The following is a 15,120-nucleotide window of genomic DNA, read 5'->3' on the forward strand; positions in this document are numbered from 1 at the left end:
TTGATGAAGCGTATGGTTAGAGCTGGATCAGGTGGTCCTAAAAAAACCCCTACAGGCCTAGGTTGCTGTGAACACCACATGTTTCACTGAGCCTTTCTTCTTCACCTCTTTTCACTCTCTTTGTCTTCATACACCACTCTGTACTTAATCATTATTACTAAACTCTGGCTCTCTGCAAGTGTTTCTTTTGTCTTGTCTCCCTCCCCTCACTCCTAGCAGGTCATAGCCCCTCCCTAAGCCTGGTTCTGCCAGAGGTTTCTTCCTGTTAAAGGGGAGTTTTTCCTTCCCACTGTCACCAGGTGCTTGCTCATTGTAGATCTTTATCTTACAATATAAATCACTTTGGGGTGACTTGTTGCGACTTGGTGCTATATAGATAAAATTGAACTGAACTGAATAACCTTTACAGTGTCTGTTAGGTATTAGAAGTTACAATGCTTTACCTCAGAAAATGCATTTATGCAGGTTCTAAAATTATTATGATGGCATTTGATTTTTTGGTACCTGTGTCAAACTGTGCAACCAATTGTTAAAGGAGGGATCTCCAAAAGAAAAACAAATGATGTGATGTCTTCCTAGGTCGGGCATTGTCTACTGTCGCACATCATTTGTGATGATAATGCAGTGACAGCTTATTACATGCTGCTTGTTATCCGTAATATGTCTTTGAAAGCTCCTGTTACTTCGAAGCAATATGAGTTTATCCTGTGGAGAATTCCCCGTTGGCTGTGAAAAGACCACTGGCTATGCTTCAATGAGCTTTTACAAATCGATCATAGGATGACTTAAAATAGGACTCAAGGGAGAATTGCATCAATGTATGCTAGTCTAAACAAGCCCTCTTGCTGAATTTAGGTGCATAAAAAGACACATACGAAGGTGTTTCCCGTCAGTCTATCACATGATGACCTAAAGGGATGTGTGTGTGCGTGTTTGTGCGTGTGTGTGTGTGTATTGACTGGTGACAGACTGCACAGAAGCTGCACATTAACCAGAAAGTGTGAGACTTGCATATAACCTTGCACGTCCCACACTCTTAGTTTAGGAGTTTGCTTGAATATCTGCTACCTGTCACACATTAGAGGAAGTTGCTCTGTGGAAAATGTACCATGTAATTCTCTTACTGTACTGCTTGCAGTCAAACTTCTTGCAGCACCATGACAAAAACCTAGAAAACAGTTATTCAATATTTTTTTCCTGTAAGTGTTCACCTAAACATACATCTACACAAAGAGGCATTGCTCTAAATGAGGGACGCGAGGAGCACCACTATGACTGCGTATAGTTACGATTGTTATATGCACCAGGGAGACCACAAGTGGATCAGGTGAAAGGAAAATGAGATTGGAGGATGCATGGAGGGACATAGGTGTGACGAACAGATGGATGGATTTTAGATCTAATTTTCCCCCCTTCTTCACTCTGCCTTCTCAGTTTCTGAAATTCTGAGTCTCGTAGATACTGTAGCCTGCGGTGTGGCTGCAAACAAGCCAGAGACACAAGGACTGGCAGTCTGTTTGAGTATGTGGGTGAACAGAAGGAGGCATTACTTTTGATGATAACTTTTTGGAAGTGTTAAAATAAAGCTTGCGTTGTGGTTATTTTATGTTTTTGTGTGTATTTTGCTTTCCTTTCTTTTTTACTGTTTGCCTCGGTGAATTCTCTTTGTTGTTCCTCTGCTTGGCAAACTTTTACTGTAGCAGCTGTGCTATTAAGTTCTCTATGAAAAGGAGACGGGAAGGGGGAGGGGTGATGTAATAACTCATTGTTTTAATTAATCTTTAGCTCTGATGTGCAGTTTACAGATGCACCTTGTGAAAGTGGGCAAATTTTAAAACCCAAATTTTCAAAATAATGGCATAAAAATGGACAATTACCCCCTACACCTGTTGCCTTTTTCTGAAAACGCATACACTTCCAGTGAAAGCAACATCACAATTTTAATCAGTGCCACTTTGCACCTTTTTTCTTTATTCATTGTTATAAATGTGTCGTTTCAATCGAAAAAAAGTAACAACTGCCGTCCTTCTACTTCCCGAGCATTGTCATTAAATAGCCCACTTTTAAACAGTGCAGTTGACATATTCAGGAGACCTTTCCCTTGCCTCGGCGCCCACGCCTGCCCCCTCTGCCACACCCGCGACAATACACTTCAATTAGCTCATTATCTTGAGCATCAGCTGTTAGCTCCATAGACATAGAGAAATAATAATCCTCTCTCTCTCTCACACACACACACACCGGCATTTCCAAGAATAGGTCTGAACAATTGTACGTGGGTTGTATGTTTTTAGCGAGGGAGCTGACCAGACGTTATATGATTCAGTAAGCCGATAAAGGTGCACTTGCTTCTTGCTGGGCCTTGATATGCATGGAATAAAGGGTGCCCTCATTCCATGCAGCTTATTAAACCAGCCTGCCGACCATATTGGTCGTATTAAGGCTAATGTGGCAACACCCTCTTCATCCGCCCATGACACTTGAGGAACAAAAGCAGTGTCTTTACGGAGCATGCAGGACGCGTATTCGCGCAAAGCTATAATCACCGGTGTGTGTGATGCTTCTCCCTCTTCGCCTCCAATGTCACTTCGTAATACCCGGTAAATGCAGCATGCACCTGTTCCGCTGTCATCCGCGTCGTATGAGACAAACAAATAAACATGCATACCTGTCCTGTCAGAGCCGGGTGTCAGGCTTCAGCCCAGATTCTGATCATTGAGATGAAGGGAACTGGAAGACGGACGCCGCCACCGCCCCGGAGAGCCTTTTTCTCTGCCTCGGGAGATGCAGCCCTGCAGGCTGGGACGGAAGATAGGCACAAGCCGGCAGGGATGGCTAGCAGTCGGAAGGGCTAGGAGGACAGAGGAGAGGCGTTTTCACGGTGTAAGCAAGGGAACTCCTAACGTCGTGCGTAATGTGAGGACCGCTCCGCTCGTGACACGCAGCGTGTCTTATCACTTGCTTTACTGGTTTTCGGGTCATCTTATCCCGCTGTAAGGCTCCGTAATGGGGGGTGGGGGGCTGCTGGCTGGAAACGAATTAATTCTATAGCCTAATTTCACTGTAATCTAATAAATTACAAAAGCCATTAGTAAATTTGGAAGATTATAAAAGAATTGAGTGCAGTTAATATAGATGCTTACTGCATTATAGGTTGGAGGAATTATATGCGTGTTGTCTAGTCATATGTTCTCACACTTAACGATCATTTAAAAGCTGGAGATACCAACACTATGGGTCAGTTTAGGCTTCATAAGAAACGGATTCAATTCTTCCCTTCAGTAGCTGAAAAAAGTTAATGGCCCAAGCCCTCCAGTTTTGTTTTGTTTTTTAAATAAGTCAATGACAGATAATAATAACAATGAAAAAGAAACCAAGTTGAATATTGTTCAAAGTCAGTAACATAGTAAATGCTGCTGTTTCCTTTCAAAAATCATATTCGTTCGACTTAATTGGACTTAGTGTTTTTATCCTGGTCGTCCACGCCCAATCTGCAGTGACTCTGTGGCCCATCAGAGGGCGCCTCTGTTTGAGCCACTGTGTTAAGATTAGTTTGAGATCAAGGCAATACTGATGGGAGGCAAACTTCACAAGATGATCCCAGAATTTTCTCTGGCAGGCGTCATTACACTGAAGAGAGCTGCCTTTCCTTTTTCAGCATTACCTGCAAATACAGCTCCCTTAATCTTTGCATGATACAATTACAAACATACGTGACAAGGTTTAACCCCTCATATTATTTTATATTCTGGAGTTTTTCAAAGCCCATATCTCACAAGGTTAAGTAAAAACTGCCACACTGTTCTGTGCAAAGCAAGCACTGTGCTGAATGGATGGAGGCTCTGTGGGTGATGTATTGCAATGGTGAGTCATAGGAACCTTCTGTGCTGAACGCCCTCTTTGGCTTCATGCACAAGTGTGTTCTGTTGAAATGCAAATATGCATACAGGAAAATCAATTCCTTTCACGCTTCGCTGGGTCTGCTTCAGTTGGTTACAGGATATGCATAAAGGAGGGGTAAGATTGCTGGAGGAAAAACTAATGCTATAGGATATGTCTTGATGCTTTATTGCCAAGTTAGTCTGTGGTCTCTACAGTGACCAAGTACCCGCATCAACATTTATTGGATATCAGAGGATTATTTACCTGTCTTTATAATAAGCTTAAGTCATGCAGAGTGGTTAGGATAATATTTCTCCACTTGGTGGCAGTCATTTACCAGCTTTACTCTTGTCACAGCCGCCACAATGGTTGGAATTTACTATAAAAATGTAAACGCTCCCCTATGAACAAGGTGCATATAAAACAGATCAAACTCCTAAAACTATTTCATTTGCTCTGCACCTGCAGTTTTTCTGTGAAACCACACGTATTCTGGCATGTGCCGTGCTTTAATGGCCTGGTTGGGCACTCTTACTCACCGTTTTCTCTGGAAGTTACCGTATCCCAACATTCCTTTATTGAAGCTGTCATATTCCCTGATTGACAAATCAAAAGGTATAAATGAGAAATATAAAATCCTTTCATGACCATGTCCCTGTACAGCTATATTTATTATATATTTACTGGATTGTTTTAATATTAGGCAGCCAACGTTACGAGTTTCTTTTGTGAAAATATAATATACACAGCTCAGTATATTTTTCTTCAAAGAAAAAACTGCAAACAAAAGTGTAAACCTCAAAATGTTTCTTGCAATCTTGTAAATACACACTTTCCAACCAGTATTAATATAACAACTGCACATGTCTGTCTTCACATTATAAAAGTTGCATTATCCATGCAATTCAATAATACGACAAATGGAAACATTTATTGTATTTTAGTAATATAAAAACTTTATTAACTTTATTAATTTAACTTCCCTTTTCTCTGTTAATTAAAGCAAATCGATTTTTAACATACCTTTTATTTTCATCCATCCATCCATCCATCTTCATCCGCTTTATCCGGGGCTGGGTCGCGGGAGCAGCAGCCTAAGCAAAGAGGCCCAGACCTCCCTCTCCCCAGCCACCTCCTCCAGCTCATCCGGGGGAACACCAAGGCGTTCCCAGGCCAGCCGAGAGATATAATCTCTCCAGCGTGTCCTGGGTCTGCCCCGGGGCCTCCTCCCGGTGGGACATGCCTGGAACACCTCACCCAGGAGGCGTCCAGGGGGCATCCTTACCAGATGCCCAAACCACCTCAGCTGGCTCCTTTCGATGTGGAGCAGCAGCGGCTCTACTCTGAGCCCCTCCCGGATGGCCGAACTTCTCACCCTATCTCTAAGGGAGATGCCAGCCACCCTTCGGAGGAAGCTCATTTCCGCCGCTTGTATCCGCGATCTCGTCCTTTCGGTCACTACCCACAGCTCGTGGCCATAGGTGAGGGTAGGGACGTAGATCGACCGGTAAATTGAGAGCTTCGCTTTTACACTCAGCTCCCTCTTCACCACGACGGACCGGTGCAGCGTCTGCATTACTGCAGCTGCAGCCCCAATCCGTCTGTCGATCTCCGGCTCCCTTCTCCCATCACTCGCGAACAAGACCCCGAGATACTTGAACTCCTCCACTTGGGGCAGGACCTCATCCCCGACCCGGAGTAGGCACTCCACCCTTTTCCGGCTGAGAACCATGGCCTCAGATTTGGAGGTGCTGATCCTCATTCCCGCTGCTTCACACTCGGCTGCGAACCGCTCCAGTGCGAGCTGGAGGCCCTCACCCGATGAAGCCAACAGAACCACATCATCCGCAAAGATCAGAGATGAGATCCTGAGGCCACCAAAGCGAAAGCCCTCCGCCACTTGGCTGCGCCTAGAAATCCTGTCCATAAAAATTATGAACAGAACCGGTGACAAAGGGCAGCCCTGGTGGAGCCCATCACCCACCGGGAACGAGTCCGACTTATTGCCGGCAATGCGAACCAAGCTCTTGCAACGGTTGTATAGGGATCGAATGGCCCGTAGCAATGGGCCAGACACCCCATACTCCCGCAACACCTCCCACAGGACACCCCGAGGGACACGGTCGAATGCCTTCTCCAAGTCCACAAAACACATGTAGACTGGTTGGGCAAACTCCCATGCACCCTCAAGTATCCTCGAGAGGATGAAGAGCTGGTCCAGTGTTCCGCGACCAGGACGAAAACCGCATTGTTCCTCCTGCATCAGAGGTTCGACTAGCGGACGAACTCTCCTTTCCAGCACCCTGGCATAGACTTTCCCGGGGAGGCTGAGGAGTGTGATCCCCCTGTAGTTGGAACACACCCTCCGGTCCCCCTTCTTAAAGATGGGGACCACCACCCTGGTCTGCCAATCCACGGGTACTGCCCCTGATCTCCACGCAACATTGCAGAGGCGTGTCAGCCAGGACAGCCCTACAACGTCCAGAGCCTTCAGGAACTCGGGGCGGACCTCATCAACACCAGGGGCTCTGCCACCAAGGAGTTGTTTTCTTTTATTTTCATTGTACTGCAATTTAAGTTCCTGTCACTGCTGTATTGACCTACTGGTGACAGTAGACCCTGAAATGAAAATAAGTTAAAAGCAGGAGCCAGTGATTATTCTAGTGGTAAATTTTTTTTCTTTCTTTCTCCAGAGGTCTCAGACTCATGTATCTCACAGGGGACAATCCCACAGTGAATTGCCAGTAATTTAAAAGGTTAAATTACAAACAAAAAAAAGACTACACTATGGCTCATTCCCATATGGCTCCATTTTGGCAATAATGTGCTTCAACTGAGGGCCATTTTTTTTGTTAAAGGGCTTTCTCAGCTCATACATATGAACTGTACATGTAAGCTCAAAGGCTGATTGCATACGTATTTGTATACATGCTGAATAATACATCATAAACTCTTTAATGAGCATTTATGGATTAAGCTAATATAAATGTCCTCATATAAGACAAAGACAAAGACAAGAACCAACAGACTTAAAAACTCCTTTGTCCCACACGCCATCAGACTGTTTAACTCCTCTCTGGAGGGGAGAGGGAGGGGAATCAGGAGGACAAAGGAGGGGGGAACAACTAAGCTGTAGTGCCTCTTCACTTCACTGTGCAATACCTTTTGTTAATAGTCAATGGTGCAATAGACCTCAATACTTGAAATGTGCAATTCACTTGTATTTTTATTTTTATTCCTATTTATTCTATTTATCCCCTTCGTATATTTTATTTATATATGTCTCTGTATTTATATATGTGTGTGTGTGTGTATATATATATATAATATTCTGTAACTCTGTAACTTCTGTCGGTGCTGTGCTTTTGGAAACCGAATTTCCCAGAGGAACCCACCGGAGGGATTAATAAAGTTTTATCTAATCTTATCTTATCTTATCTTATCTTATCTTATAACTGTGAAACTGCAACTACAATAACAAATGTTTTCTTCCTTTTTTAGTTTATTGAAGTAAAGTGGTAACAGAAAGGAGGATTCAGCTTAGGCTCGCAGTGCTCCAAACATCTGCTGTTCCTACAACATGTTACTGAAAACATCTTGAGCAGAAATAGCCTCGAATCCGTGCTCTTTGCCAAGTTTGACCCAAGTGAGGATTTGATAAATAACTAGACCAGAAAATGGAAAATAGGAACTTTCAACTGTGTCACATAACCACAGAGCAGTCCTCACATTCAGCCTCAATGACAGGGATTGAGATAGTTCAGGAATGCAGCAATTAAAGTAAGTGTGAGAAGCAGATGCTTGGCATGTGTTGGCATCTAAAAATGCTGGAAGATAAATTATTCGTGATAAGGCATTTGGTGGGCGAATCAAAATGTATGGTTGCTTGAAGCAATGCTGAGTTTTGGACACAGCCGGTCTTCACCTAAAAGTCTGTCTGGTGTGTCTTTACCATTGTTAATACCTTCGCATATTGTTTTCTGCAGCATGGGAAGGAAACAGGATGAGAAGCCATCTGAAAGATCCTGAAGAAGGGGTGAACAAAATCACAGTAAAGCCATGAAACTAAATTAAGTGCACACCTTTTTTTCATACTTTCCAAAGAACTTCACAAACCGATTTTTCCCCAGCATGCCAAAATGTATGTCATTCTTTAAAAAAAACAAATAATTTAAATATATTGAAGTGGTGCATGTCTATATTCTCCATATGTTAACATAGACTCAAGTGAAAATAAAGTGGCCGCTATTAGATCATCACATTCCTGTTTTTTTTATTTGGTTGTTGACAAAATTGAAAATATGAATGAAAAATTAGTCTACAAGATTCATTTTTTTATTACTAATGTAAAAAAATAAAAATTAATGTTGCTTTGCTGTCGGGCCACAAATGCTTGACATGGCATTTCTGTTTTATGGGGTAGTATGAAAGTGACGGCACTGCAGAAAATTACAAGAGACAAAGAAATAATGTTTAGGCAATGACGGGCAGCCAAGTTTCTTGCCTGGATCTAATTAGCTGTTAACTGTAAACATCAAAGTCGGTGTACCTTCCACCGTCCTCTGTGAGGCACGTCCTTGGCCTCCAGATGTTTTAAGTCAAATCAGACAGCTCTACAGGCTACACCTTGTACAAGAAAAAAGACTGTAACATCACTGTTTTTTAAACATTTTTGCATTTACAGAGTGTCTTTTTCTGCTTTGCTAGATTCTGGGTGAACTAAAAAAGAAAGTGGATATGAAGGAATAAAAGAAAAACAATGGTGAGTGAATTTACAATCTTGGTTGCTGTGGTTTACACATATCGAGTAAAAAAGGAAGTTGCACTAACTCTTCCACTCATTCTGTCTTCATCTTGTTCAGCTTTGATCACTGCCTTCAAACACTGAAAGGAAAAAAAGGATTTAATGGATTTTCTATAACCCAGCAATAACAGAACTCTTGTTTTCTTTAATATGATCTAAATCTAGCTCATTGCTGGACAAAGTAATAAATAAGGTTTTATATAGTGAAATGGTTGTCATGATTTTCCAGCAGAGTTGCTTGTCTGCAGTTTGTTTGACTTGTGACCAAATAAACACTGAGAAGATTTCTGTCAGCATCTCTTGTTTAAAATCAAACATGCTTTTACAAGCTTTAAAAGTAAACTAGTGTTGTTGTTGTTTTTGTTTTGTTTTGTTGTTTTTTTTCATGTACTGATCATCATTGAGATTTTGGGCTTTGGTATTGTGTTTGCTTTCAAAGTATTCTAAAATACTGTTTGGGAAATTTATGCACATTTTTGTATGTTTAATGATATTAGAACTATTTGTGTACATAAACATATAATTAAAATAATAATAATTGTCTTTATGTAAGAAATCAACTTGGGAAGTTTAAATTTTATTAGCTTTTGATTTAAATGTGAACCATTAAATGGTGCTTTTCAATAAAAATGTGTAAAATTATAAAATACTTATTTTTATTTAAACCCCTTTAACTTAAAACAGCTACTTCTTAGTAGTGTTTCTATGTTGTCTCTGTGGGGAGTTTGTTCATGTGTTATTTCAGACATTAATTAATATGACAAAACACCCAAAAAACACATTTAAAAATGACTTTTGGTGGCAGTTTTCTCCAGTTTGGAAGTTTCCAAACTGCTCTCTATTAAAAATGTTTGACTCTAACATGTCAATGAAATGACACAATAACTTTGTACTTACAATAATTAGGGGAAATGATTTGTTCTGCTTTTTTTTAACCCATCCATCTATAGGGTCTTTCTTTGGTAAACGTGGAAAACATTATACCTGCTAAACATCAGCGTGTTAGAATGCTCGGTATGGCTCAAACATCCCGGGGCCTTGACACACAACCTGTTATTGAGATCTGGAAGGTGTTCATTTAAACCGATCTGCAAGCTGCAACAACCTTACCATATCACGCTGCAGACAAACATCTGTATTATTTGGAGAAGCATAAATCTGCCATTTTGTTTGATCACTGTTGCTCAGATTTACATGGCAAAGAAGGAACAAAAAGCCAGATTGTTCCACTGTGCCATGGAATGATGTTGTTGTTGTGTCACGGATAGACAGCTTGGAAACTATGTGACAAGTTCAAATCAGTCAAGTTGGTAATCTTGATGTCAAGAAGTGTGAAACGTTTTGCTGTGCAATACACGGCTACACATAATCACTTCACTTCTGATGGGAAAATTCATCCTTGAGGCTTGACTGTGGGTGCCAATATAAAGTCTGACTCAAAAATTCAAAAGACAAACAAATCAATCACGCATGTGTCATTAGTGATGCCCATATAGATATGTTGCCAATACCTACCCAGTCATGCACTCTAACCATGTCTGGCAGTTGCCTGTGATGGATTAATGTGTAGCTACTGTAGTCAATCAAGATGGATTCAGCTATATGTAGAATCAATCCCAAGTAGTATATTACAAAATATACTGCTGAAATATTAATACAGTTAAGTAACAAGTGCAATATTTTCATATAAAATGTTGTAAAGCTAATGTAAAAAGTTAGCCAAATTGAAAATTATTGTGCAAGCCTAAAGTACAGCACTTGGATAAATGTACTTTATTAAATTAATTTTAATTAATCGTAAAAGTTGTGGGGAGGCATGAAGAGGTTCGTGAGGGACCAGGGCAGCGAGTTTGCGCTAAATCCCGAGTAAACCCACACAGAAAAGTAGGACGCTACTGCAAGTGCATTAACTAAATGATTAATGTTGCAAATTTCCAAAGGTGTCGAAAGCAGAAATAAACCCTTGAGGCTAAAATTACAAGCCACATCATTTTTACTGCACTTAATGTGCATTTGCACATAACCACATACAGGACTCAGTATCTCCCATCAATGTCACTCAGAGTGAAAACTGCAGGTCTGCAGCCAGCTCGCCGCTTTTGGCTTTTATTAAGAAAAACAGTAAAAAAAAAATAATAATAATAATAAAGTCTTTCTCTGCAATAATTATAGTTATCATTCTTTGACAAAATTGTGAAAACCCCTATGAAATTAACCACATTGGAATGAAAATGGGGATCAGTGAAATGGAACAATCATTTCTCCGATCAGTACTGTAGGTGTTAACTCTACATCGTAAAATGTCGTGTTGTAAAAATTTAGTTGTCAGAGGGGAGCAGTAATCAAGCCCGGAGGCCAATAGTTTGTTCATTCATGTTATTAAATTCTTGAAGGAATCTTCACACATAATTACATCTACGTGCACCTGGTGTGGTGCTACAGCCTGTACTCATACACTGCACTTCTTGGCTCCCTGTGGGCACATCATCAAATAAAGCTCTGACAGTCAGCTTTATTCTGATAAATGAGAAAGTAATCATCCTCCAAAGCGGCCTGATCTTTTTACAGGTACAAACATTTAGCATTTTTACTCAAGCTAATAAACATGTTTTCACTTTGAGGTGTTATTTAGGCCAATTAATGACATGCTTGCTTCAGTTATGTAAGTTCTGCGGCTATCTGCAGCGATCACTGATCAGAGCGCATTTCATTTCATCCAAAAGCAAAAAGTGAAAATAAAAAACACAGAAAGGACCAAAATCAATGGTATTTCTGAAAGATAATTAACTTCATTGTTCGATAGTGCAGTTTAACGTCCATGGTTAAATAAACAAATTCACACTAAAGTGAACAGACTGAAGACTCCTGCTGCTTTTGTTGTGCCCGTTTCTCTTTCACACAACAGACACTTGCTCTTCTGTGACATCGACTAATAATTTGGAAAACAGAAGACAATTTATTTAACAGCAGGCTGCAAACCAGTTCTTTGGAAATATCCCTTTTATTATTTTTTTAACAACAAGTATTTAGAAACATAATAAAAGTCAATTTATGAGAAGTTCAATGAAGCACACACACAATCTAATTGATCATGACTACAAAGCGCAAGATTTTTTATACATCAGGCTTCCCTAGGTGAGCTTGAGTACACTCAAATTGATAAAATAAAGATTTGACACAACCAGAAGTAAGTTTATATTTAGGAAACTTTTCAATTTGAACAAAAACAAAAAAGCCAGAAAAACTGTAGTTAGCAATCGCCAAACAACGGATTGCTTGATTAGTTTGTTTATAATAATGTTACTAAAGCAACAGTTGAATGTTGAGGTCATCCACTGGAAACAACAGTTCAATTGGGAACACTTCACATTCCTCAGTAGAACAAACCAGTGTTTGCATGTTACTTTCTTCCTCGAGGTGAGATTTGACTCTCAGCTGCATAAGAAGTCAAATGTTATGAAAGACTTCCATCCTCCCATGATTTACCTTGCGGTTTAAAAAAGAAAGGAAAATTCTACATAATCATGCCCTCTGGGTAGCAGTATATTTTTCTTAAGACGTATGAGAAAAACTTTCTCATCCTTGAATACCAAGAGGTTTGGGCTGGAGATCATATTCTGTATGTGTGATGTATGTTCTCTTTAAGTAAATCAAGTGCTGGTTTCAGTTTACAGCCAATTGTTTAAAGGCATTCTCTTTAGCGTAGATTTGCACCACAGCTGCATCTTACATATTAATAAATTCATTGTTATTCCGATGCTACGCTTTAATATGTTCACTTGGCTCTTTGCTAATATCCTGCAGTTTGCCGCTGGGCAGACAGTCTACATTTTTAGAGCTTCTTCCCTAAATTTGTTATTTTTACACTGCTGCGGAGGCAGTAAACCAAAACAATAAAGCTAACCAAAATACTAAGGTCTGGTGTCGCTCCAGCTGCTCTGAATTATTTCACTTGTAGTTAGATTTCATGGACAGTGCCATTTTGTGAAGATATTTGTCGTTGTTCCAGATTAATAACACATTGCTCAGTTTTGATGTTTCAATAGGGAAATGACTGCTTATAGGCCATGAATCTCTCTGTCCCCCAACTGGCCAAATGTTGTTTAAAGGAGCTTAAATGTACACTCAAAGATAGGAAAAGGGTAAATAAAAAGGATTTAAATGTTTTGGGTTGTTGGTTTTTGTTCTTTGTATTTTAACTTCTGATTTCTGCAGTGCAAATAAATTGCAGGTACTGGTTGTCTGCAGCATGGGAATGTACCCCTTGTCTTTCAAGTTGAAACACAAACCTTTGTTGTAAAGGCCTGACTGACAATAACCCTAAACTGGGTTTGTTAGGTAGACATTCTTGGAATCGTATTTTTCCAGAGTCTTTGTTCCCCAGTGTTATGTATGTATTTACCATCCATAATGTACAGTTGCATGTTATGGAACAAGATTAAAGTTCACAGTTCACATTAGCAAAAAAGTGCACGACAAAAGGTCAGACACACAGAAAATGTTGGCTGTTAATACTCAGTGGTCTTTAAAACAATTGGAGAATCACAATCGATTTTTTTTAAAATATAGAAATTAAAGTTAAGTTGCGGCGTTGAGGCGTTGGCTGCACCATGTCTCTACAGAAAAGCTTAGCAAAAATCCACTGAACAAAACATTCCTGCACTTGGTGTTTTAATATTGGTGATGACGAGGGCGATTAAAATCCCCCCCAGCTGTTCTTTTAGCTTAGGATCTGGTGACCGCAAAAGGTTATTTCATATGCATTTTTATATGCATACATATAGTTAGGTAACTGCTTTTAATTGCATGCCACATGTATTATTATATTATTATCATTTAATTTTACATCTTGTACATTTTTTTTAATTATTTTATTTATGATTAACAACAAAACTAAACTGGCACATAGTAATAACATTAGATTCACAATTTTATCTTTTGCTTTTAATTTATTTTCACAGGATGAATTCAATAAATGTTTAGATATTTTAAAGGGGTCAAACAAAAAAACATACAAATACTTGATGAAAGTTTAGAACTCTGAGTTAAATTACAGGTGACACATAAGAACTTTGTAAGCGCTGAGCTTCGTACCGGTTTACAGAGATGACTTACAATCTTTAGCACCCCAATACCTTCTAAGTATCATTCGGAATACATTTTAAAAAGTGTGACTCATAAACATGCCAGGAGGCCTTTATGTCAGCCATGATTCAGTAGACCACTTCATAAATCAAGGAATTGATTCCAAATGTTTCACACTTTGGCTCCAACCTCTTTTATGCTGGCTTCAGCTTAGAGTGATTTTTCAGATGTAGAAACATCAGGTTGACGTTTAAGTGGAACGCAAAAAACTTTAAAAAATAAATAAATAAAAGAAAGAAAGAAATAAAGCCCCCTCAGTGTGAAGTATCAAGAAAGAATGTAGTTTTAAACTTGCTCTGGAAAGTAGAGAAGCGTTTCATCATTTTTTAAAATATTATACGTGCTTTTTTCAATTACACAAATACATTCAGATACTTCCTTTGTTACACCTTGCTAGGACTGGGTTGAACACCCTTTTTGCCTTCAGAACTGCTTTCATTCTTCATGGCATAGATTCAACAAGGTGCTGGAAACATTCCTCAGAGATTTTGGCACATGTTAAAATGATAGCATCACACAGTTGATGCAGATCTGTTGGCTGTACATCCATGATGCCAGTCTCTCATTCCAACATATCCCATAGATGCTCTGTTGGACTGAGCTATGTGTGAGACTGTGGGGGTCATTTGAGTACAGTGAAAGGGAGGAACATGGTCATCAACAAGCTCACTAGGCTTGGCATTTAAACAATGCTCAGGTGGTACCAAGGAGTTCAAAGTATGCCAAAAAAGGATCCATGCTTTCATGTTGTTTACACCAAATTCTGACCCTACCATCTGAATGTTGCACCTTTAAGTGAGACTCACCAGGCCAGGCAATGTTTGTCCAAGGTTTGTCAGTCCAATTTCGATGATCCCATTTGAATTGTGGCTCAGTTTCCCAATCGTAGCTGACAGAAATGGCACCTGGTGCCATTCTGTTGCTGTAGCCCATCTGCTTTAACTTTCCTTGTATTGTGTGGTGCTCTTCTGCATACCTTTGTTGTAACAAGTGTTGATTTGAGTTACTGTTGCCTTTTTTACAGCTTAACACAGTCTGGTTATTCTCCTTTGACCTCTGGCATTCATTTTTCAGCAGCAGTTGAAATACTCTGATATACCAATGTTGGCATCCAAGTCGTGCCAGCTAATATTATTACTGTTATAATAATAATAATAAATATGCTGTCGTCTCATGAACAATAAAATAACAGCATTTTAAAAAGCTGGTTATTATTTAATCAAAGCATAAAAGACTTTAATGCATATTCACATCACAAAACATTACATTTTGTTTACAAACAACTGTAA

The 15,120-nt window shown here is 39.7% G+C and overlaps 1 protein-coding gene across 4 annotated transcripts in view; it reads right to left on the bottom strand.

Annotated features, from left to right (window-relative positions):
• Positions 1-2,963, bottom strand: part of LOC102795338 (band 4.1-like protein 1) — a 50,714-nt gene extending 47,751 nt beyond the window's left edge. For all 4 annotated transcript variants that reach the window (XM_035905471.2, XM_035905470.2, XM_035905472.2 and 1 more), the window contains exon 1: positions 2,669-2,963. The gene's annotated coding sequence lies outside the window, so the exon portion shown is untranslated. The remainder of the gene's footprint in view (positions 1-2,668) is intronic.
• Between the last annotated feature and the right edge of the window lie 12,157 nt (positions 2,964-15,120).

Source organism: Neolamprologus brichardi, chromosome 20 (assembly GCF_056152115.1).
Source record: "Neolamprologus brichardi isolate AB-2024 chromosome 20, ASM5615211v1, whole genome shotgun sequence".
Taxonomy (NCBI): domain Eukaryota; kingdom Metazoa; phylum Chordata; class Actinopteri; order Cichliformes; family Cichlidae; genus Neolamprologus; species Neolamprologus brichardi.